The 23,137-nt window shown below is 34.1% G+C and overlaps 1 protein-coding gene across 2 annotated transcripts in view; it reads left to right on the forward strand.

The window, feature by feature from the left end:
- The window catches only part of KCTD8 (potassium channel tetramerization domain containing 8), a 255,814-nt gene that overhangs the window by 85,055 nt on the left and 147,622 nt on the right, over nt 1-23,137 (forward strand). The window contains exon 2 of one of the 2 annotated variants that reach the window (XR_007477203.1): nt 22,806-22,905. The exons of the other annotated variant lie outside the window; for it this stretch is intronic. The gene's annotated coding sequence lies outside the window, so the exon portion shown is untranslated. The remainder of the gene's footprint in view (nt 1-22,805; nt 22,906-23,137) is intronic. 2 annotated transcript variants of the gene reach the window in all.

Genomic DNA, 23,137 nt, shown 5'->3' on the forward strand with positions numbered 1-23,137 from the left:
TGAATATTTGCTACTTCTGAATGGTCTGCTTGGAAGCCATTAAAGTGACTTCTACTTATTCTAAGACTCTTTAAGATGAATTCACTGGCAGAAACACTTCCATAATGTCCCATTTTAATAGAACTGGTATGTTGTTTAGTAACACACAAAGGACTATTCAAAAGTTGGTGCAAAATTATACGTGTTGCCTAGAGGAGAAATTATGTTTTCTAACATCTCCCCTCTCCGCCCTGGTCCTTCTTACTGCTTCTCATCTTACTTAAGTCTGTAACCTTTGTCTTTGTTGTTTGTCAGTGAACTTCATTCACTGATGCCAGAGGCAGAGAGTTTTCAGTAGATGCCCAAGCTCCTGATCCACACTCCTGGAGACTGGCTCTAGTCTCAATATTAAAATGTGCAGGAATATATCAAAGACACATTTTTTTAAATGTCCCTCTTTAACCTCGGAATAAATAACTTGGAACTATTTCTTTTAGTTCCTAAGCTTTGATATGACCTACAATGGAATAAAAAGATGTCAAAGTTTCAGTTCCTTTTAATGTTTCTCTTTTAATAGTTCTGTGATTTGATACCATGGTGACAGGCATCAAGGAAATACTTAGAATTAATGATGCTTTCAGTTGATTTGAAAAAAGAATGTATTTTTAATTCCTCTAGCTTCTTGATTAAATTACCATCTTGCATACAAGCTCATTCCTGGCGTAAATGAATTGAAAATATCGATTTCAAGAATTATTTTATTCCATATAACACCATGCTTATTTTTGTCTAGTTTTACCAGATTATTTTAACCCAAATTATAGAAACAAAAAAAGTAAGCAGATGGTTTAAATATTATAAATACATCTTATAACACTTTGGTATTTAGAGAATTATGTTTGGAATTGATGAGCTATTTCTTAGTATTTAAATATCTGCTATTTCTTAATTTTGGGGGGGTGTTAACCGGGTTAATGTTTTAAAGAATTTTTTTAAAAATTCACCTTTAACATAGAAAGAAATAATCACTTGAAGTTATTGTGGTATTCCTTTACAATTCAGTGAAGAAGGTGTGTAAATTCTTTGCAGTATCATTTGAAATATTTCTTTTCCATTACTTTCCTACTACAATTACTGCAGGTTTCCATTTCATCTCACCTGGAGTATTTTTTTTTAAACATATTTATTGGAGTATAATTGCTTTACGATGGTGTGTTAGTTTCTGCTTTATAACAAAGTGAATCAGCTATACATATATATCCACCTATCTCCTCCCTGTTGTGTCTCCCTCCCACCCTCCCTATCCCGCTCCTCTATGTGGAAACAAAGGACGGAGCTGATCTCCCTGTGCTATGTGGCTGCTTCCCACTAGCTATCTGTTTTACATCTGGTAGTGTATATATGACAATGCCACTCTACAATGAGGTATCATCTCACACCATCTCAAAAAATCTACAAACAATAAGTACTGCAGAGGGTGTGGAGAAAAGGGAACCCTCTTGCACTGTTGGTGGGAATGTAAATTGATACAGCCACTATGGAGAACAGTATGGATGTTCCTTAAAAAACTAAAAATAGAACTACCATACGACCCAGCAATCCCACTACTGGGCATATACCCTGAGAAAATCACCTGGACTATTTTTATAACAACTTCATGATGTCTCTGACTTCAGTCTTTCCCTTCACTGTTTTGTCCCATACTCTACCCACTATTGGATCTTCCACAAACACTATACTGCTCATATTATTATAGTAACTTCTGCATTGTGATGTAGAAAAGAGTATGGGTTTTGCAATAAAGACCACTTACTATTTCTGGAATTTTGGACGCAGTCTTTAATCTCTCTAAGTTTCAGTGTCCTTAATTATAAAATGGGGCTTTTTCAACAAACTCGTAAAAGTTGGAATTATGATTAAATGAAACTAATGCTTATTTTATTAATACTTCTCATCTGTCTATTGAAGAAAGTCCAAAATTCTTAACTTGGCATACAAAATCAACCAGAGTTTGAGCTCAGACCACCTCTCAACACATTAACTCATCCGTACATGGCCAACATTTTAGCCAAAGCCCATTCAGAACCCCTATGTTCCATCCTTGGCTTCTCTCTTCCTGTACCTCCACCTCTTTTATATTTCTGCTGCCTGGAATTTCTTTCCTCTATCTTCATCACTTATTGAAATGCTCCCAGTTCATTAATGCAACCTGACAAGGCATCTTCAAATTCCTGATCAAATGTAACCAGACTAAGATGAATGACCCCTTTTCCCCTGATATTTGTAGGGCACTGATTTTTACTTTCTTATGACACCTAACACTTAACTGCTTTGAATAGTAGTTACTTGTATAAAGGTCTTTTCTAAGAGACCTTAAGGTACACAATAGCAAGGCCAGTGTTATAGTCATGCAAGCTCATGGCACTTAGAACTGTATCAGACACAAAGTTTTCAATAACCATTTGGTGGGGCTTCCCTGGTGGCACAGTGGTTGAGAGTCCGCCTGCCGATGCAGGGGACGCGGGTTCGTGCCCCGTTCCGGGAAAATCCCACATGCCGCAGAGCGGCTGGGCCCGTGAGCCATGGCCGCTGAGCCTGCACGTCCGGAGCCTGTGCTCCGCAACGGGAGAGGCCACAACAGTGAGAGGCCCGCGTACCACAAAAAAAAAAACAAAAACAAAAACCATTTGGTGAATTAAGGTATAATTTACCTTTTTAATATCTATAATCATCCCACTATTTCAGGATTATTTCTCATAGAGATATTTTTTTTCTCATTAAAACATTAAAAATGGACAAAATTTGGGATAATTTTTTTCCTGTGTTGGCTCCGGAGGACTTCTTAGATGATTTCAGCAATGCAGAGTGCATATCACCTTGAGTATATTTATTATTATCTAGAAAATTAGCTCAAGTTGGCTATAACAGCAGAAATGTCCCCTGATATATCAAAGTTTGACAAATCTATTCCCATTAAGGAGAGAACTGAAGGCATTTTTAGTTGATACTTTGTATTTTTAGAATATCTAGTTTATTTCTGACCCCAAACCATCAGAACACATAAGATTCTATTGTATTACTAAATGAGTGTCCTTTTGTTCAGAAGAGCATGTTAAAAAATGCCCCAGATAATCACATAATATCTCATTATACACCATAAGACTAAAAAAAGCTTCTTAACCTGTCTAATACATTTTCCGTATTTTCAGGCAAGTTTTACCTAAACCATTTCTGACAGGAAGACAACTCTTCTAGTCTTAATTATCCCAAGGGAAGATGATTTCATAGCCTCCCTTATAAAATAAGGACCTTCACAAAAGAATGTGATAAATGAACCCTAGAGCTATTGCAGTGATAGATGAATTATGTCAGTGAAAAACTTGGAATGAGTAAAATCAAGGAAGAAAAATCTCACTTTGCGTGAGATCAGGTAAGCATAAAGCATATATGAAGGCTTTTAATGATGTCTCTAAGGAAAATTCTGCTTTGAGATGGAGAGTCAGGAGATGATAATGGACTTTGATGGAAGGGGAGAGGAAAATAAAAGAGCATTTGAGAAAACTGAAGAAGAAATATTGGGAATTTAACGGAACAAAGCCATGTGGAAAGAAATATACCCATAAGTCAATGAAGTATAAAAAGCGCAGTAGGGCCCCAAATAGGAGGCTTTTCTAGATTGCATCTTTAAGACATACTTAATGTCTGTCAGTATGAAGTTTAAAAAACTGTTTGCTCTGCATTTAATACTGACTTGTTAATCTTTAAAAAAATTTTAAGACTTTAAATACTAAATTTTTATTATTGCTTTCCTAAAAGGATCCCTCAAGGATATCTCTGTTTCCACTTTGGTTAGTTTTAACAAATGCAAGGATTTCCATTCCATTCTGTCCCCTTGATACTCCTGGCTGTTTGAAAAAGAATACTCAATTCATTTAATAAAGAAAACACTTGTTCGTTGGTCTACCTCTTCAGACTTCCAGCAGCTGTAAGGATAATTAAAACCATCCAGAGTATTGTTGTTGTGTTCCTTATGGCAGCTTCGATTCTATTGATGGCATCTAACTTTTCTTTAAGAATTTTATGAAATTGTCCATGAAAGAGAACTGTATAGTTCTGGATGGCACTGGTAGAAAGAGAGTCACAAGCAGTAAGTGCGAAAAGCATAACAGGGAGCAGGGCTTTTAACAATTTATCTTTTCTTTAAGGCCAGGAATAGATAAACCATATAAAAATTTTGTAGCTTCTTAGAGAATTTGGATGGTGTGTATGAAGCAATCTGGATAATCTACTTTTTCATTATATTACATTTACAATTTATATGTTCCAAACATTCCTTTTTGTGAATAAAATATTTTTTTATAAAATAAAACATATTTAGGTGTTGGTTTGCTAAGGGTAAATAGTTTTGCTCCTGTATATATACTTTTAATGTAAACATTTACTGTGCTTTAACCCTGCTGGAATAATGCATTATTCCTTATTTTTTTAAATGTCACATGTACATCTATTCATTGTGCAACACAATTAGAATAAAAATGTATGGTTTTGTTAAGCTGTACCATCTCAAAAATATTTAGGGGAGAGCTACATGCAGATTTTTTTTTTTTTTTTTTTTTTTTTTTTTTGCGGTACGCGGGCCTCTCACTGTTGTGGCCTCTCCCGTTGCGGAGCACAGGCTCCGGACGCGCAGGCTCAGCGGCTGTGGCTCATGGGCCCAGCCGCTCCACGGCATGTGAGATCTTCCCGGACCGGGGCACGAACCTGTGTCCCCTGTATCGGCAGGCGGACTCTCAACCACTGCGCCACCAGGGAAGCCCCCACAGATTTTTAATAATAAATTTCTTCTCTGTTCTCAGGCTGGTCTTATCTGATCTCAAACAGATCAATGTTGAATTTATTCAAAATGGTCTTTGTTGCTAGAAATTTTGTTTAAAACTAGAGAAAAGATAAATGTTCTACATGGGTTTAAACTTTTAATTAAGCCTCACAAGCAGCAAGAGCCAAATAACAGAGTTCAATAACTAAAGAAACCAATGATATTTGTGTAAAATGAATTAACTGTGTTGAGGGTTTTGAATATTATATTACCTCAGTATAAGAGAAAGTACGTAAGAAACAGTTCCACTAGTATTTCCTACATATTTTATTTCCTTCTCGGTCTCTGAGGTGTGCTACCTGTCCAGTCTACAAATAATTGATGACTTGGATGATCAATAAATTTTGTAAATGATATGTTCAAAATTTATCTAATTTTATTCCTATTACAAACTTTATCCTGCCATTAATTTCAATAAAATATCAATAGAGTAATATAATCATATAATTTGATATGTTAGGGAAAGCCAGTTAGTAGAAGAGGGAACAATGTATTAAAATCTTGCTAAATACATGAATCCAGGCAGGAAAAAAATAATAAACTAATAAAACAAAACAAAATTCCCAGTGCTTTTTTATTAGTATATGTGGGGCTTTTGCTTTTTAAAAATTATCATTTGGAGAGTAACATTTGTTTTTATTTCTTTTTCTTTTTTTAATTTTGAATTTCTATTGCTACAATATATATTCTGAAAAACCTCTAAAGCAAAATTATACGCTTTATTTCTATTGCAAAGCCAACACCTGTGCAACCACATGCAGGACAGGAAATAGATCTTTGCCCTCTTATTCACTGTCTGTGCCTTAGCCTCCCAAGTTAACTTTTATGCTAATTTTAAGGTTACTGATTTAATGTTATTAATTGCCTTGCTTTTCTTTAATAGTTTTTACTATGAAATGCACATCCCTAACCATGTTTAGTTCACCATTTGTTGGAGAAATGGAATCACGCACTATGCATCCTTTCATGCCTGGCTTCTTTCTCCTAAATTGGTATTTGTGATATTTAGCCATGTTGTGTGTAGCTGTACTTTGTTCATTTACATTGCCGTATTGTCTTTTTTGTGTGGCTCTTTTACACTTTTAAAATCCATTCTACTGTTCATGGACATTTGAGTCGTTTCTAGTTTTTATCTTCATGACTCTTGGGTGTATACATAAGTGTGGAATTGCTAGGAATGTGTAACTTCAGGTCTAGTGGGTATTGCTAAACTGTTTCCCACGTGGTATAACTATGCACTCCCATTTGATATTTCCCCATTAATTCACGTCCTTACCAACCTTTGTAATTTCTTTGGTTTTAAAATTCTAGTTACTCTGATGGATGTGTTGTAGTATCTTAGGGTACTTTTAATTTGCATAGCTGACCAATTAGTTGAGTTCTGTTTGGCCATTTGTGAAGGTTTTATTTAAATCTCTTGCCATATTTTTCTATTGTGTTATCTGTTTTTCCTCTCTATGGATTTGTGTGATTAATACACACACACACTCACAGTATAAAATTCCTGTGTTGGTTATATTTGTTGTAAATATCTTCTCCCAGTGTGCAGTTTACCTTTTTGTTTTCTTAATGCTGTCTGCTGGAAACAAAAATAATTAATTCTTACGTGGTCCAGTTGGCCTGTCTTTTTCTCCATAGTTATTGCTTATTGTGCCCTGTTTAAGAAATCTTTCCCTGCCCTATCATGAAGATACTTTCTTGCATTGTATTCTAGAAGCTTTATTGTTTTACCTCTCACATTTTGCTAAATAGTTTACCTGGAATTGATCTTCATGTATTATGTGAGATAGATGATAAGTTTCATTTTATTCCATGTGGATATTAAATTGTCCTAGAATTGTTTATTGAAAGAGACTGTCCTTTCCCCACTGTATAAAGTGCTAACTTTGTTAAAAATCAATTGTCCATATGTGCATACATGTGGTAATGAACTCTCCATTTCGTTCCATTTGTTTTTCTCGTCTGTCCTTGTGCCCATACAACGTTGTTTTAATAATTGTATTTTTATAATAACTCCTGATATCCCATAGAGCAAGTCTTTTTACCTTGTTCTTCCTCAGTAGTGTCTTAGCTATTCTTGGCTCTTTGCACTTCCACATTTAGTAGCAACTTGTCAAGTTACAAGGATACAAACACACACATGTCACACAAAGTTGTGATTTTTTTTTTTTTGTATTTCATTCAACCCTTAGAGGAATTTAGGGAGAATTAACATCTTAAAATGTTGACACTTCAAATCCATGAACATGATGTATCTCTCCAGATTTTTACATCTTTTGTGTTTTCTTTCAATAAAATGTCATATTTTTTTTGTGAAGAGACCTTCATGTCTTTTATGAGATTTAATCCTAGTATTTGATTGGTTTTCCTACTGTCATAAATAGCATGTTTTTCAAGCTACTATGTATCTAGAACCCTTGTAAAACTATGTCTCTGGCATCCGTGTAAATCTTTCTAAAATTATTTTATATCAGGGTTAGTAATGCTCGCTGTGTATCTCAATTCAATACAATAACTTTGTCATTGCCCTCTGAAAATCTATGGATTTTGGTTGCCAGCAACAGAAACTGATTTTGGCTAATTTATGCAAAGGAGAACTTAAAAGAGAATACAGGTGAGAGAAAAGATATCTGGGTTTCTGGGAATCTGTTTTGAAAACAAGTGAGAACCAAGTCAATGCCAAGGTCCTAAGATCATGAACTGAAGTTTGAAAGCATGTTTCCTCTGTGACAACTTTTCTATGTTCTTGCTTATTCTTGCATCTTTTCCTCAAGTGTATTATTCATAGCACAGAGCATTTAATTTACCAAACTTAGATCACTTCCTGACTCTCCTTATATAAAGAGAGGGAAAATTGTGTCTTTGGTCTTTTTCAGTAGAAAATGGTTGCTGAAAATTATCTTTGCACCAATGCTACACACAATGGGAAAAAGAGCAGGGTATAATTCCTTAAGGAAAACTGAATGCTTTTAAGAGAGGACATGAATGCTGGAGAGAAAAACTAATAGTAACTCCTCCTTAGAGGAAGGTCATAGATGACAGCCTGGTGCCCATCAGGCAGTTCTCTCTAAGGTTTAGTAGCAAATGCTTTGCTAAATATGGATATATACTGTAATAGGATTTCTGGAGCCACCATATTCTTTTCTTTCTCTCTCATATATATATTTTCCACTATTACCCCTTATTGATTTTAATCTGTCAAAAATATATATATATAGTGTATATTCTATTATCCCTTATTGATTTTAATTTGTCAAAACATGATAATTTATTAAAAAAAGGTTTAGTGAAACAGAAGATTAGAGAATTAGGAGTCAAGTCTTGGTATAACTATTTTTAATATTTTTCCATAGAAACTGTATTATTATGTGAAGAGAAATCTACCCTATAACTTAATTTTTCCAGGAGTTAAAATAAGATGTATAACATTATTTTTGGCAGAGCACTGAAGTTCAGTTAGGGTTGATATTTAACCTTTTTTCATTCCAGGGATGCCTCAAACTTCAACTGTGTTACTCACAAAATGAGTCACTTCCTGTACTCCAGTTGTTTCCAGATGTGTTATGCTTCTGGAGATTAATTACATTTAGAGTAATGTTTATATATGTGCAGGACTAAATGTTATAATGCTAGGTTAATCTATTGTATTTCAAAGAGACTTCAGAGATCTTTTCATTCAAACTAAAGAAGGAAGTTGGCCTACATATCTCTGGAATTTAATTGCATACTATCTATTGGAAAGCTTCCCAGGATGAAGAATGGTATTCTTTGAGGCAACCTTCTTCATTATTGGACAATACTATAGTCCCTTTCTATATCAATTCTTTAAGAATTCATGATTCTACTTATTTTTCTCTACTTTTTTTTTTTCTAAATGTCGTTTTTTATTCTAAAAATAATACATGATTCTTTAAAAAACATGCAGGTAGGAGAGAATTGTATGAAATAAAAAGTGAAAGCTTAGAAGTTTTTTATACTGCTAAAGTAATTCTTCTTCTATGCTATTTCCACACATCTGACTAAGTTCAGCCACTGGAGCAAGAGAATGTGTGTCTGTCTACTCTTCATGTGACAACACTGCAGGTGTCTTAACAGCTAACTTGACCTCATTAAGTGTTTAACAGCTAACTTAACAGCTAACTTGACCTCGTTAAGTGTTTGTTTTTTTTTTTCTGTCTTACTGTGCCATCTATTTTCAATTGTTAAATGTTTTAGGTATGTACAAGACAGCTTTAAAAGAGAAAATGAAATTGCTTAATATGCTTCCATAGTAATATTTGTATGACATTTGTGCAATTTGAATTTATTTCTAAAATTCAGGGCAACACTGAATCTACGGACTTGACATTCTGAATTATGTTTTAGCTATTACTGAATTTTTGCATAAAACCTCAATATGAATGCCTGTCAGGAGAGTATACAGAAATGGCATTTTTGTTTTGTGAATAGGGATTTGATAGAAACATCATTTTGTCATCGAAATGTTATGTGTCTATAATGTTAAGAATTTCTTGATAATGGAACTGGTTATCATAACCCTCCTTCTGATAAAATAAAAGTCAAAGAAAGCATTAATTTGTAAAATCAGTGCATTGAAAGATTTTTAAAGTGCCCATGTCAGTATGTGCATCATCTTGCTAATGAATAAAAGTGTCATTTCAAGGTCACATGCATGTAAGCTAGTTTCCATCCAAAGAATTGCTAATATTATCAAGTTTTCTAAGAAAGAGGTTCTTATTGAGAGGACTTAACAGCAATAGAATGCAGAAAAAAATTAACTTAAGCACATAGCTGTGTCATTGAGATATATTTAGTAATATCTCCCCCAACTTGTATAATTTGGAAGAAAATGATTATAATATATAATTACTCAGCAATGTTTTTTTAACAGTAATGCATATTTTATTAATAGATCTATTTTTTTTTAAATAACTACTTATTTCATAGCTTGGATGTTCTAAAAATTAATTTATCCATACCCCTTTTAATGAGTGTATAAGTTTTTAAATTATTTATAACAGATAATGTTGTAAAGAACTTCTTTGAAAATGTATGTGACTATTTCTGTAATAGATCCCTTAACTGGAATTGCTGGGTTCAGAGTATGTGATTTCAATTTTTGACATAATATGTAAAATTGCTGTCTAATAATGTGATTTCCACTCACATCAAGCATGTTGTTTTGGAGCACTAACCTCACATTCTCTCAAAAACCAAATAATAATCACAATTATTTTTTGGACAAATTGATATCCAAAAATGACATCTCATTTCAATTTTCAATTTTTTAAGTAGGTTGTAATTTGGGACCATTTGAATATATCTTCCTGGGAATATCCTTTCCTCTTTTTAAAAATTGAAATATAGTTGATGTACAATATTATGTTAGTTTCTGGTGTACTACATAGTTATTTGACATTTACATACATTATGAAATGATCACCACAAGTCTAATAACCATCTGTTCTGGTACAAAGTTATATTATTGACCATATTCTTTCTGCTGTAAATGACATACCATGGATTATTTTATAACTGTAGGTTTGTACCTTTTAATAATCTTCATCTACTTTGTCCATTACCCCACCCCCTTCATTTTGGCAACCACATGTTTGTTTTCTATATCTATGATTGTTTTGTTTTGTTTGTTTTGTTTTTTAGATTCCATATATAAGGAGATAATAAGAAATTTGTTTTTCTGTGTGTGACTTGTTTCAATTAGTATAATACACTCTAGATCCATCCATGTTGTCCCAAATGGCAAGATTTCATCTTTTATGGCTGAGGAATATTCCATTGCATATGTATGTACTGCAGTTTCTTTGTCTATTCATCTATCAATGGACACTTAGGTTTCTTCCATATCTTAACTATTGTAAATAATGCTGCAACGAACTTTAGGGTGAATATATCTTTTAGAATAGGTGCTTTTGTTTTCTTTGGGTAAATACACAGAAATGAAATTTCTGGATCATATGGCAATTATATTTATAATTTTTTGAGGAACCTACATGCTGTTTTCCATAGTGGCTCCACCAACAGTGCATGAGAATTCCCTTTTACCCACATTCTCACCAAAACTTATTTGTTGTCTTTTAGATGATAACCATTCTGACAGGTGTGAGGTGCTATCTCATTGTGGTTTTAATTTGCATATCCTTGAAAATTAGTAATGTTGAGCATAATTTCATGTGTCTTTTGGCCATCTGTATGTCTTCTTTGGAAAAATGTCTAGTCTTCTGCTCATTTTTTAAATTGTTTGTTTTGATGTTGAGTTTTATGCGTTCTTTGTATATTAACCCCTTATCAGATTTATCATTTGCAAATATCTTCTCCCATTCAGTAGGCTGATTTTTCATTTCATTGATGGTTTGCTTTACTGTGTAAATGTGTTTTAGATTGATATGTGCCATGTGTTTATTTTTACTTTTTTTCTCCCTTGCCTGAGGAGACAGATCCAAAAGAAAAAAAAATTGCTAAGATTGATGACAAAGAGTATACTGCTTATGTTTTCTTCTAGGATTTTTTTAGTTTCAGGCCTTACTTTTAAGTATTTAAACATAGAATTGGATGTCTATTTTGATTTTGTTTTTATATATGATGTTAAAAAGTAGTCCAGTAACATTCTTTTGCATTTGCACCATTTTCACCATTTACTGAAGAGGCTCTCTTTTCCTCATTGCATATTCTTGCCTCCTTTGTCACAGATTAACTGACCAGATAAGTGTGAATTTATTTATGGGCTGTCTATTCTGTTCCATTGATCTATGTGTCTGTTTTTGTGCCAGTAATACACTGTAGTTTTGTAGTATAGTTTGAAGTAAGGGGACATTATACCTCCACCTTTGTTCTTCTTTCTCAAGGTTGCTTTGGCTATTTGGAGTCTTTTGTGTTTCTGTACAGATTTCAGAATTTATTTGTTCTACTTCTGTCAAAAATGTCATTGGTATTTTGATACAGTTTGCATTGAATCTGTAGATTGCCTTGGAGAGTATGGTCATTTTAAGAATATTAATTCTTTCAATCCATGCACATAGTATATCTTCCCATATGTTTATATAATCTTCAGTTTATTTCATCAGTATCTTATACTTTTCAGAGTACATGTATTTTTATCTCCTTGGTTAGATTTATTCCTTGTATTTTATTTCTTTCAATGCAGTTGTAAATGGAACTGTTTTCTTAATTTCTCCTTCTGTTTGCTGGTTGTTAAAGTAGAGAAATACAATAGATTTCTGTATATTAATCTTATATTCTGCAACTTTACTGAATTCATTTATTAGTTCTAGTAGTCTTTTGGTGGTATCTTTAAGGTTTTCTCTACATTGTATCATGTCATCTGCAAATAGAAACAGTTTTACTTCTTCCTTTCCAGTTTGAATTCCTTTTATTTTTCTTATCTGATTGCTGTGGCAAGGACATCCGATACTATGTTGAATAAAAGTAGTGAGAGGGTATTCTTGTCTTGTTCCTTGATCTTAGAGGAAATGCTTTCAGGTTTTCACTGTTGAGTATGATGTTGGCTGTAGGCTTGTCATATATGGACTTTATTATGTTGAGGTATGTTCCCTCTATATCACTTTGTTGACAGTTTTTATCGTGAATGAATGTTGAAGTTTTTTCTAAAGCTTTTTCTATATCTATTGAGGTGATTGTATGATTTTTATTCTTCTATTTCTTATTGTGGCGTATCACATTGATTGATTTGTTGTGTACCACATCCTTGCATCACTGGGATATATCCCACTCGAACTTGGTGTATGATCCTTTTAATATATTGTTGAATTTCGTTTGCTAGTATTTTGTTGAGGATTTTTTGCATCTATGTTCATCAGTGATATTGGCCTGTAATTTTTTTTCTGTGGTGTCTTTGTCTGGTTTTGGTGTCAAGGTGATAATGACCTCATAGAATCAGTTCAGAGGCATTCCTTCCTTCCTGTTCAATTTTTCAGAATAGTTTGAGAAATATAGGCATTAACTCTTCATTAAATGTTTGATAGAATTCACCTATGAAGCTATCTGGTCCTGGACTTTTGAATTTTTTGAATTTGGGTGTTTTTTTTTTAAATTACTGATTCAATTTCTTTAAGGGTAATCGTTTTGTTCATATTTTCTATTTCTTCCTGATTCAGTCTTGGGAGATTATGTTCCCAGGAATTTATCCATTTCTTCTAGGCTGTCTTTATTGGCATATAATTGCTGACAGTAATCTCTTAGCATTCTTTGTGTTTCTGTGTTGTAACTTCTTTTCTTTCACTCTGATTTTATTAATTTGAACCCTCTTTTTTTCTTGATGAGTCTGCTTAAAGTTTATCAATTTTGTCTATCTTTTAAAAAATCCAGCTCTTAGTTTTGTTGATCTTTTCTGTTTTTTTTTTTTTTTCAGTCTCTGTTTCATTTATTTCCAGTCTGATCTTTACTTTTCTTCTACTGACTTTGTTTTTTTGGGGGGGGCAGGTGTGGTTGTTGTTCTTCTTTACTTACTTCCTTTAGGTGTAAGGTTGGATTGTTTTTTTGTTCCCTGAGGTAAGCTTGTATCACTATAACCTTTCCTCTTAGAACCACTTTTGCTGTGTCCCAGATTTTGGATGGTTGTGCTTCTATTCTCATTTGTCTCAGGTGTTTTTTTGAAATTTCCTCTTTGATTTCTTCAGTGACCCATTGGTTGTTTAGTAGCATATTGTTTAGCCTCTACATGTTTGTGATTTTTGTAGTTTTTTTCTTGTAGTTGATTTCTAGTCTCATACCTTTATGAAAAGATGCTTGATATTATTTTAGTCTTTTTAAATTTGTTGAGTCTTTTTTTTGTGGCCTAGCATGTTATCTATCCTGGAGAATGTTTTATGTGCATTTGAAAACAGTGTGTTTTCTGCTGCTTTTGCTAGAATGTGCTATATATATCTATTAAGTCCATTGGTCTAATGTGTCATTTAAGGCCAGTGTTGCCTTATTGATTTTCTGTATATTTGATCTGTCTATTGATGTAAGTAGGGTGTTAAAGTCCCATAACATTATTGCATTATTGTAAATTTCTCCAATTATGTTGTTAATATTTGCTTTATATATTTAAATGCTCCTATGCTGGGTACATATACATTGACAATTGCTATATCTTCTTGTTGGAAAAATCCTTTTATCATTATATAATGTCTTTTTTTGTCTCTCGTTAAAGTTTTCATTTTAAAGTCAATTTGTCTGACATGAGTATTGCTGCCTCAGCTTTCTTTTTGTTTCCATTCCATGGAATACCTTTCTCCATCACCTCATTTTCAGGCTGTGTGTATCTTTATATCTGAAGTGTGTCTCTTGTAGGCAACATATAGATGGGTTTTGTTCTCATCCATTCAGCTACTCTTTGTCTTTTTTTTTTTTTTTTTTTTTTGCGATACGCGGGCCGCTCACTGTTGTGGCCTCTCCCATTGAGGAGCACAGGCTCTGGACGCACAGGCTTAGCGGCCATAGCTCACGGGCCCAGGCTCACGGGCCCAGCTGCATGTGGGATCTTCCCAGACCGGGGCATGAACCCGTGTCCCCTGCATCGGCAGGCGGATTCTCAACCACTGCGCCACCAGGGAAGCCCCTACTCTTTGTCTTTTAATCGGAGCATTTAGTCCACTTAACATTTAAAGTAATTATTGATAGGCATTTGCTTATGCCATTTTGTTGACTGTTTTCTGGTTGTTTTACAGTTCATTTTTGTTCCTTTTTTCTTCTCTTGAGATTTGATGACCATCTTTAGCATTATGTGATTGTTTTAAGTTGATCTCTTAAGTTCAAACACATTCTTATAACCCTACAATTTTATTCCTCATCCCCATATTTAATGTTTTTGACATCATATTTACATGTTTTTGTTTTGTGTATCCCTTAAATACTTGTTGTGCATATAGATGATTCTACTACTTTTGTCTTTTAATCTTTCTACTAGCTTTATAATTGGTTGATCTACTACTTTTATTGCATGTTTGCCTTTACCAGTGACATTTTCCCTTTCATAATTTTTATGTTTCTAGCTATTGCCTTTTTCTTTTCTGCTTAAAGAAATCCTTCTAACATTTCTCATAATGCCAGTTCAGTGGTGCTGAAATCTTTTATCTTTTTTCATTTTTTTTTTTTTTTTTTGGTCTGTAAAACTCTTTATCTCTTCTTGAAGTCTGAATGATATCCTTGCCAGGTAGAGTATTCTTGCTTGTAGATTTCCTTTCTTCAGTGAATATATCATGCCTCTCCCTTCTGGCCTGCAATGTTCTGCTGAAAAGTCAGCTGATTATCCTATGGCAGTTTTCTTGTATGCAACTGGTTGCTTTTCTCTGGCTGCTTTTATGGTACTTCCTTTATCTTTAATTTTTGTTATTTTAATTATACTGTGTCTTGATGTAGACCTCTTTGGTTCATCTTATTGGAACTCTTTATGCTACTTGAATCTGGATGCCTGTTTCCTTTCCCAGGTTTGGAAAGTTTTCAGCTATCATTTTATCAAATAAGTCTCTGCTCGTTTATCTCTCTTTTCTCCTTCTTGACTGGTATAGTGCAAATATTAGTATGCTTTACGTTGTCCCAGAGATCTCTTAAATTATCCTCATTTCTTTTACATTTTTTTTTCTTTTTATCTGTTCAGCTTGGGTGACTGTCTTCCAGATCACTGATCTGTTCCTTTATATCATCTAATTTACTGCTGAATCCTTTTAGTGTATTTTTAAATTTTAGTTATTGTATTTTAGTTATTATATTTTAGTTATTGTATTTAATTTTAGTTATTGTATTTCTCTCTGTTTAGTTCTTCATTATATTTTCTAACTCTTTGTTGATATTCTCACTGTGTTCATTCATTCTTCTCCTGAATTTGTTGAGCATCTTTATGATCATTATCTTGAACTCTTTATTGGAGAGATTGCTTATCTCCCCTTAGTTTAATTCTTTTTCTGAGGTTTTGCTCCTTTGTTTGGAATGTATTTCTCTATATCCTCATTTTACCTAATTATCTGAGCTTATTTTTATGTATTAGGTAAGTCAGTTACATTTCCTGATCTTGGAGAACTGTCTGTGTTTAGGACATGTCCTGTGAGACCCAGCAGCATGCTTTCTTCTGGTCAACAGAACTATATGCTCTAGGGGTACACCCTATCTGGGTAGAGTGCCACCTTCTATTGTGACATTGCTGGCCACTATGGGCATGCTGGTCAGTGTGGCTGGTCCCTGGTTATCTGTGAGGCCCTTCTTTTTGTGGTGGCTGCAGGCCTGCTATAGGGTGTGCGGCTGTGTCCCCTCATGGTTGGCTGTGCGGACCAGGGAGCTGCAAGGTTGGTGCTGGCCCTCTGGAGGGCAGGACTCTGTCCTTGAGTGTCTGGCTGCCCAGGCTGAGGAGCTTTGGGGCTGATGCTGGCCTGCTGGTAGGTAGCACTGGGTCCCCAGATGGCTTGTTGTGAGGACTGGGGTGCCACAGTGCTGGAGCAGCCCTGCTGGTTGATGTGTAAGCCCTTGATACTAATAGGCTAGAGGGAGGGCTGACTTTTAAATGGCACTTGCCGACATCAATGTCCTCCTGGTAGAATTAGCTCCCACAGTGGTTGTCGCCAGCATCTCTGTCCACAGCAGAGTCCCAGTTGCCTGCTGCCTCTCTGGGAGGATCTCCCAGGTCAGCAAGTGTGTTTGACCCAGGCTTCTTTCAAATTACTGCCTTTCTGCTGGGACTTGCAGCATGTGAGATTTTGTGTACACCCTTTAAGAGAGGAGTCTGTTTCCTATAACCCTCCAACTTGACCAAATGTAAGCCCTGTTGTTTTTTTAAAATCAGACATTCCAGAAGCTTGTCTTTCCATTTCAGGACCTCTGAGCTTGGAAGCCCAATGTGGGGCTTGAACCTCTTGCTCCTCAGGGAGTACCTCTGCAATTGTGATATTCCTCCTGTATGTGGTTTGTGGACTCGAGGATTTGGGTCCTGATTATACTGCATCTCCCCCATTCTTACCTGCCTTGTGTGGTTCCTTCTTTATATCTTTAGTTGTGGAAAATCTTTTCTGCTAGTCTTCAGGTCATTCTCATAAATAGTTGCTCTGTAAGTAGTTGTAATTTTGGTGTGTTCATGGGAGAGGTGAGTTCAGGGTCTTCCTATGCCACCATTTTGATTATATACCCCTTTTCTCATTTTTAATTGGGTTGCCTTTTTATTATTGATTTATTGGAACCCTTTTAAAATTAGGGTTCTTATGCTTTGTCTATCACCTATGATGCAAATACTTATTCCAGTGTGGTATTTAGTCTTTAACTTTGTTTATGGAGCTATTTTTATACAATGATTTTTTTTCTACTTTTAATCTTTTGATCTTTATAGCTCATCATTTTCTGTCATGGTTAGAGCAGCCTTTTCTACCCAATGAATATAAACTATCATTCAATATTTCTCTTATTGAAAATGTTTCTTTTTAACTGGATGCCAAAAATAGGAAAAAATACAACATAATAATTACTAATATATATTACTTGGTGCTTACTCTGTGGCCAGCAATTTCCTAAGGTTTTCACATTTCTCATTTATTTAATCTTCAAAACTATCTGATAAAGTAGGCTTTTATTATTTGGTAGATAAGGGCACTGAAGCACAGAGAGATTAAGAAATTTATCAGATGTCACTCAGCAGGTAGGTTGTGAGACAGGAATCAACCCTCCACAGTCTGCCTCTTTAACCTGTTCAGTAAACCATAATTAATTATTCACTAATACCAATAGGTTTACTTAAGAATGATATTTTAATATCTTTTTACTTCTAGCACTGTGTTGAAGTCTGTAGCAAATATGGTAAAATTTAAGTGCTTCTTCCTTTAATATGAAATGCAGAATGAAGGAAGTTGTACATTAACTTGAGAAAGCAAAAGGAAACAAACCATTATATCATGCAAGTAGAAAACAAATTGTATAGTTCAGAAATTAGAAACTCTTGGTGATAAAATTCACAGGTTCTAGAGCAGGAAGATTTTAGTTTTGGAAGTCCTCCTTACCTCTCTCTGAAACATCAAAACTATGTTGAATCGAAGGGTAGCTTTGGAGGAACAGAGGTCATTCTGTTTTTGATAGAAAAACAAAACAACAAAAACCTCTTCTTAAGAAAAAAGACAGCAACTCAATCTAACACACCATAGGGATCATCTGAAACAATCACTTTATTTTTATCAAAGAAGAAAAAGAGATTCATAGAGGAAAGTGATGTGAAAATGTCATTCTGTAGTGGTTCTGGGAACAGAACGCAGTTCGCCTGCTTCTAAATCAGTATACTTTCCACTACCTCCAGTTATTCTACTGCATATCCATTATACTGTAATGGCCTTGAAAGAAACAATTTTTAAACTGCTAATTAAGCAGTGACCCTACCTTGATATTTTAAGTAACATGTTTATGTTCATATTCAATTGCAAGAAGTGTATAGCTTCAAGAGAGGGGAAGAAAACCCTCCCCTGACCTTGTGAAGTCCTTCCTCTATGGGTTTGGTAGAAATTTCCAACTCAGTTTCACTTTCTATATTTAGAGACTTTAATAGCATTCAAGGTTACCGTAAGAAAATATTTCCAGCAGTGTTTCTTTTACCTCACATTTTTTTTTTACTATACTATGAAATAGAAACAAACAAATAGAATAGGTGAAATCTGGAACATCTAATTAAAGAATATCTATATATTTAGAAAATATCTGACTTATGCTGGATATAATTAGTCTTTAACTTCATATTTCCTTTTATTTTGACAATACCAGAGTATAGCATTTATTCAAACAGAAAGTAAATGTATAAAATAAAATATCTACTTAAAAGTATATACAGAGTTGACTTTTTTTTCTCTTTCAATTTTAGGTAAGTTACAGAATGGTGACCATTATATGTAGTGCTCCTACTTATTTCCTCTGAATGATATATCCAACTCTGGTGATTCCTTTGAGCAGAGTTTCTCATGGACTGTTACTTATATTCTTTGTTACTTTTTGCTGGGGAATTAGCTTTAGGAGGCAAATAGTCTGCCATTAAATAGTGGTGTTAATTGACCCCCTACTCAGTCTTAAATATTCTTGTAATAGACTTCAGCTGTTTGCTTTTCTGTATTGAGAGCCAATGTAGTTATTTTATGGAATTTTCTGTCTCTTGGATTAATCTTAATCAACAGAGGAAGAATGCTGCATGCATTCATTCATTGAAATATGTATTCCTCTTTCTCTGTGCCAGTGGTTTGGTAATGATGGAGGAGAGGAGAGAGAAGGAGAAAGGGTAGACTGGGGAAGAAAGAACAAAAGTTGAATCCAGAGCTTTGTGTCTGGGGTCAGGCTGCCTGAGTTCCACCACTTTACTAGTGTGACATTTGTCAAATTATTTAATCTCTTTGTTTCTCACTTTCCTCATCTTTAAAAGTAGGACAGAATGGCGTGTTAGAGGAAGAGGTATGGATTAATTCATGTAATGTAACCGTTGACTATTTTATATCTTTGTTTTGAAGATTATTTTTTGTTTTAAATACCTTTTTGCAATAATTACCTTTAAATTGAGTTCTGTGAAAAATGGCATGACATCTTACAAAGGAGGATTGTCTACAAAAAGAATATTTAATAATTTTATGCTGCTTAGATTTTCAAAATATTGTTCTGAACATGGATTATTGAGTCTTATGACCGTTTTAGGTCAGAGTTATCACAGTCATTGATATCCTCATACAAACTAAGTCTTTTATTCCAAGTACACAAATAGCAAGCAGCTGAGATGGAATGAAATATGGATTACATAAATTCTAGTACACTGCTCTTTTCATTTGATACTACCTTGCCCAGGATCTAGACGCCTGATAGGAGGTAGAAAAAACAGGGCTTTAAGAACATGCGATGAGATCTATGGATAGAAGCAATTACTTTTTTATAACTGTCAACTAATAAGGCTTAGTCTTTCCTTTCTTTTTTATTTTACCATAAAAGAAGAAACAATGCACAGAAATATAAGGAGAGAGGATAAGGATACATCCATCATTTTAAACTCACAGCAGACTTCTTGGGATCTTCAGGATCTTAGTAAATGTTAGGTAAAGTAGGTAAATATTAAAGTTGAGTGAGAGGTAGTAAAAAAAAGAGACTTGACACAAAGTTAAACACTCTTAAGCTGTAGTTGAAACCTGAAGACTATGTAAGATTCAGACTAAGTTAGAAGGATGTATATATACTACTTAAGCATGAGGAGCAAAGCCTAGTTAGGATGAAGAACTTACGTATCGTGTATCTACATATCGTGTGTTTGTGTAAATATGTTCCAAGTTTAGATAGTGATAATTTTGCAAATGATTTCTGATGATAATACTCAGATTTTGTATAACTTTTGCTGTAAATTGTATTGATTACTTTTTATACTTCTGTGAATTTTATTTAATGATTAGATTTTACTCTTACAGTAGCTTTGTTCATTTACTAAACATTTTAAGTAACTACACTGCACCATATAGAAAGCAAAGATAAATAAGTTGCATTTTTAGCTGGAGATTAATATTATGGAATGGAGAAGTTTGCTAATCCGGATTTCTCAATTGATTGTGTCCATGTCCTCAATATGCAGACCAAATAAGTTTCATTAAGACACTGGATGGTAATTTATTCTATTTATATAGATACTCTATTTGTGTAGAAGTCATATTTTGACGACTCTAAAAATCTAAACAAATTCACTAAGAAATAAATGAAAACAATTTCTTAAGGGAAAACACTGCAAAGTCCATAGCGGATTACGATAGAATTAGAAAACCCACTATGGCAGAGAATATTTTTAAAAATATGTGTAAAGTTATGTTGTCTAATTTAGTAAATTTGACATCACAAAATACTAACAGCATGGATTAGGGTTACTTAAAGTGGAAACACTGTATCATGGTTCCTAGTAAGGAAGAAGACGCAAGAAGCAACGTGCCCAGCAATAAAGCAAATGTCTTCATCGATCTCGTTTAAGTACTGAAGGCATGACCTTATAACTGCATATTTTAGTAATCAATATTTTTGATGACTATATTATCAGAGAAAGGATAAGTAGTGCTTTGGTATCCCCTGTTTTAAAAGACAGAGGAAAGCATATATGTTTCAAGAATTTTCTCAATAATAATAAGTTTAAAATAAAATTTTATTACATAAAGGGTAAACTTTATCTGGAAACAGAATTTCCATTAGAACTAGTAGTTACTGAATTCTTCTCAATTGACTCAATTTTCATAAAGTTTTCTACTTCAGTTTTTCGTTTTAATAGAACAATTATGCAAATAAAGTGTCAAGGCAGCTAAAACTATTATTTATTGCCTACTTGCTAATTCCTGTGCTTTTGTCATTTTCCCCAAATTAAATCAACTTTTAAAAAAGAATTACATTTCATGGCAATTACTTTTCACTCTTCCTGCCTCCCAGAGGAGGTACAAATACTTACTGTGCTATGCCTGAGCTATTCAGGGTATTTGCAAAGCCACTGCCCTCGTGGGGCTCATAATATCGAATATATCTATGATACTGTAAGGATGTGCTAAGTAAAACAACACAGCATGGTGCTTACAAGTACTGTAGTTTGTAGACAACTTATTTTAATTTGCATGAACACTTAGAAAAGTAAGTGGCACATACTAAGTGCTCAGTAAATTGATAAAATAAGAGTATACTATAATGGTTCAGAAGAAGGAAGTTACATCTATATTCTTTAGGCTCAATGAAAAATACAGAATCTGAGATGGACATGAAAGATGTGATTTTGATAAGTGGAGAAGGCAACACTCTGGAAGAGGCAGCTGTTTCAGATGGAGAGAGCCATGGCTCACAGATGGGACTGTGTGTCATATTTAGGGAAGAGTGATCCAGTTTCACTGGTATGGAAAATAAGCATGAAGGAATAGGATCGAACTATCTAGAAACATTATGCTGGGGTCAGAGAGTGGAAGGGCTGCTAGGCCAATCTGAGAAGTTTTTTACTTAATTTAGAAATTACAAAAAAAATACATTAAGCCTAGAAGCTGATATGATTAAAATTTTATCTTAGAAAATTAATATATTTAGTGTGTTTTTTTAAAAAGAGATTGGAGGAAAAGAGACATGTTGTATGTTATTGAAAAAAAAAAAACAGCTAGCAAACAAAGTAGGTTAGTGATAATAAGAATGGCAAAGAAGGAGTCATGGATGGATTTTAGAAAATTAACTTTTGTTTAAATTGAGTATCTACTAGAGTTTTTCTAATGTTGGTTGCAAGGTGAGCAATAACAATGCTTTGGAATAACCCAAAGCAGGTTTTCCAACCATGACACCATACCTGGGGCTAAAGTAGCTGTGTCTCAGTAAACAATAGAATACTGGATAAAATAAGTTGAACAAATGTTTTTGAACATTGGGCAATGAGAAATGCAGGATTGTGATCACAGAGAGAAGAGACCACATAAGATCACACCTTAGAAACAGATGTAAATTTAGCTTAGAGTAAAGGCTACACAAGACCCTCCCCCTCTCCCCAGTAAAAAATCAACACACACACAAAACCTAAAACAAGTCTAAAAAGGATCAAGCTGGTCTGCACATGACTGCTTGTCAGAAGAAAAGTCAGATACCTTTTTGAAAAATTCAACACAATTCAGTACTCAATAACAACATTCACAATGTCCAGAAACCAAAACCAAAAAAAAGTGAGATATGCAAAACCAATGTAATGCCTAATCTCTTCAGGAAAAAATATGATAATAGAAAATGAATGCAGAAATTACAGAGATGATGAAAATAGCAGAAAATAGTTTAAATCATTTGTTATAAACATGCTGAAGATTTAAAGAAAACCATGAACAGAATAATAATAGAAATAGAAGATATGAAAGAGAATTAAATGGGACCGACAGCTGAAATATAAAATATCTAAATTGAAAATTCAATGGATTGGATTAATAGCAGTTAATCTGATGCCTTTCTAATCTTTTTATTACAGAATTTCCTGTCCCTGTCTATTCAAGGGAGCTATGCCTTTTCTAACCATCATCACATATGTCACCCACTTAACCACAAGTCAGCATCTTGCTGCTTCAGAGGTAATGAGTTCATTGATAAATGTGTGAGATGTCAGTGTAAGCTGAAAAAAATGTTGAGTGAGGCTAACAAGGCCTTCATTTTTAGGAAGCTGGCTTCATTTTAATGAATCCTGGCCTATATCCAGGGTGGTATTCCAAGATAAGTGAGCAAAAATTTTAGGATTCATGGAATGAAAAGAGAATGTCTGTGTCCTTGGTAATGACCAGGCAAGAAGTTTTTCAGATCCCTAGG

This window comes from Orcinus orca, chromosome 4 (genome assembly GCF_937001465.1).
Source record: "Orcinus orca chromosome 4, mOrcOrc1.1, whole genome shotgun sequence".
In the NCBI taxonomy this organism is placed as follows: Eukaryota; Metazoa; Chordata; class Mammalia; order Artiodactyla; family Delphinidae; genus Orcinus; species Orcinus orca.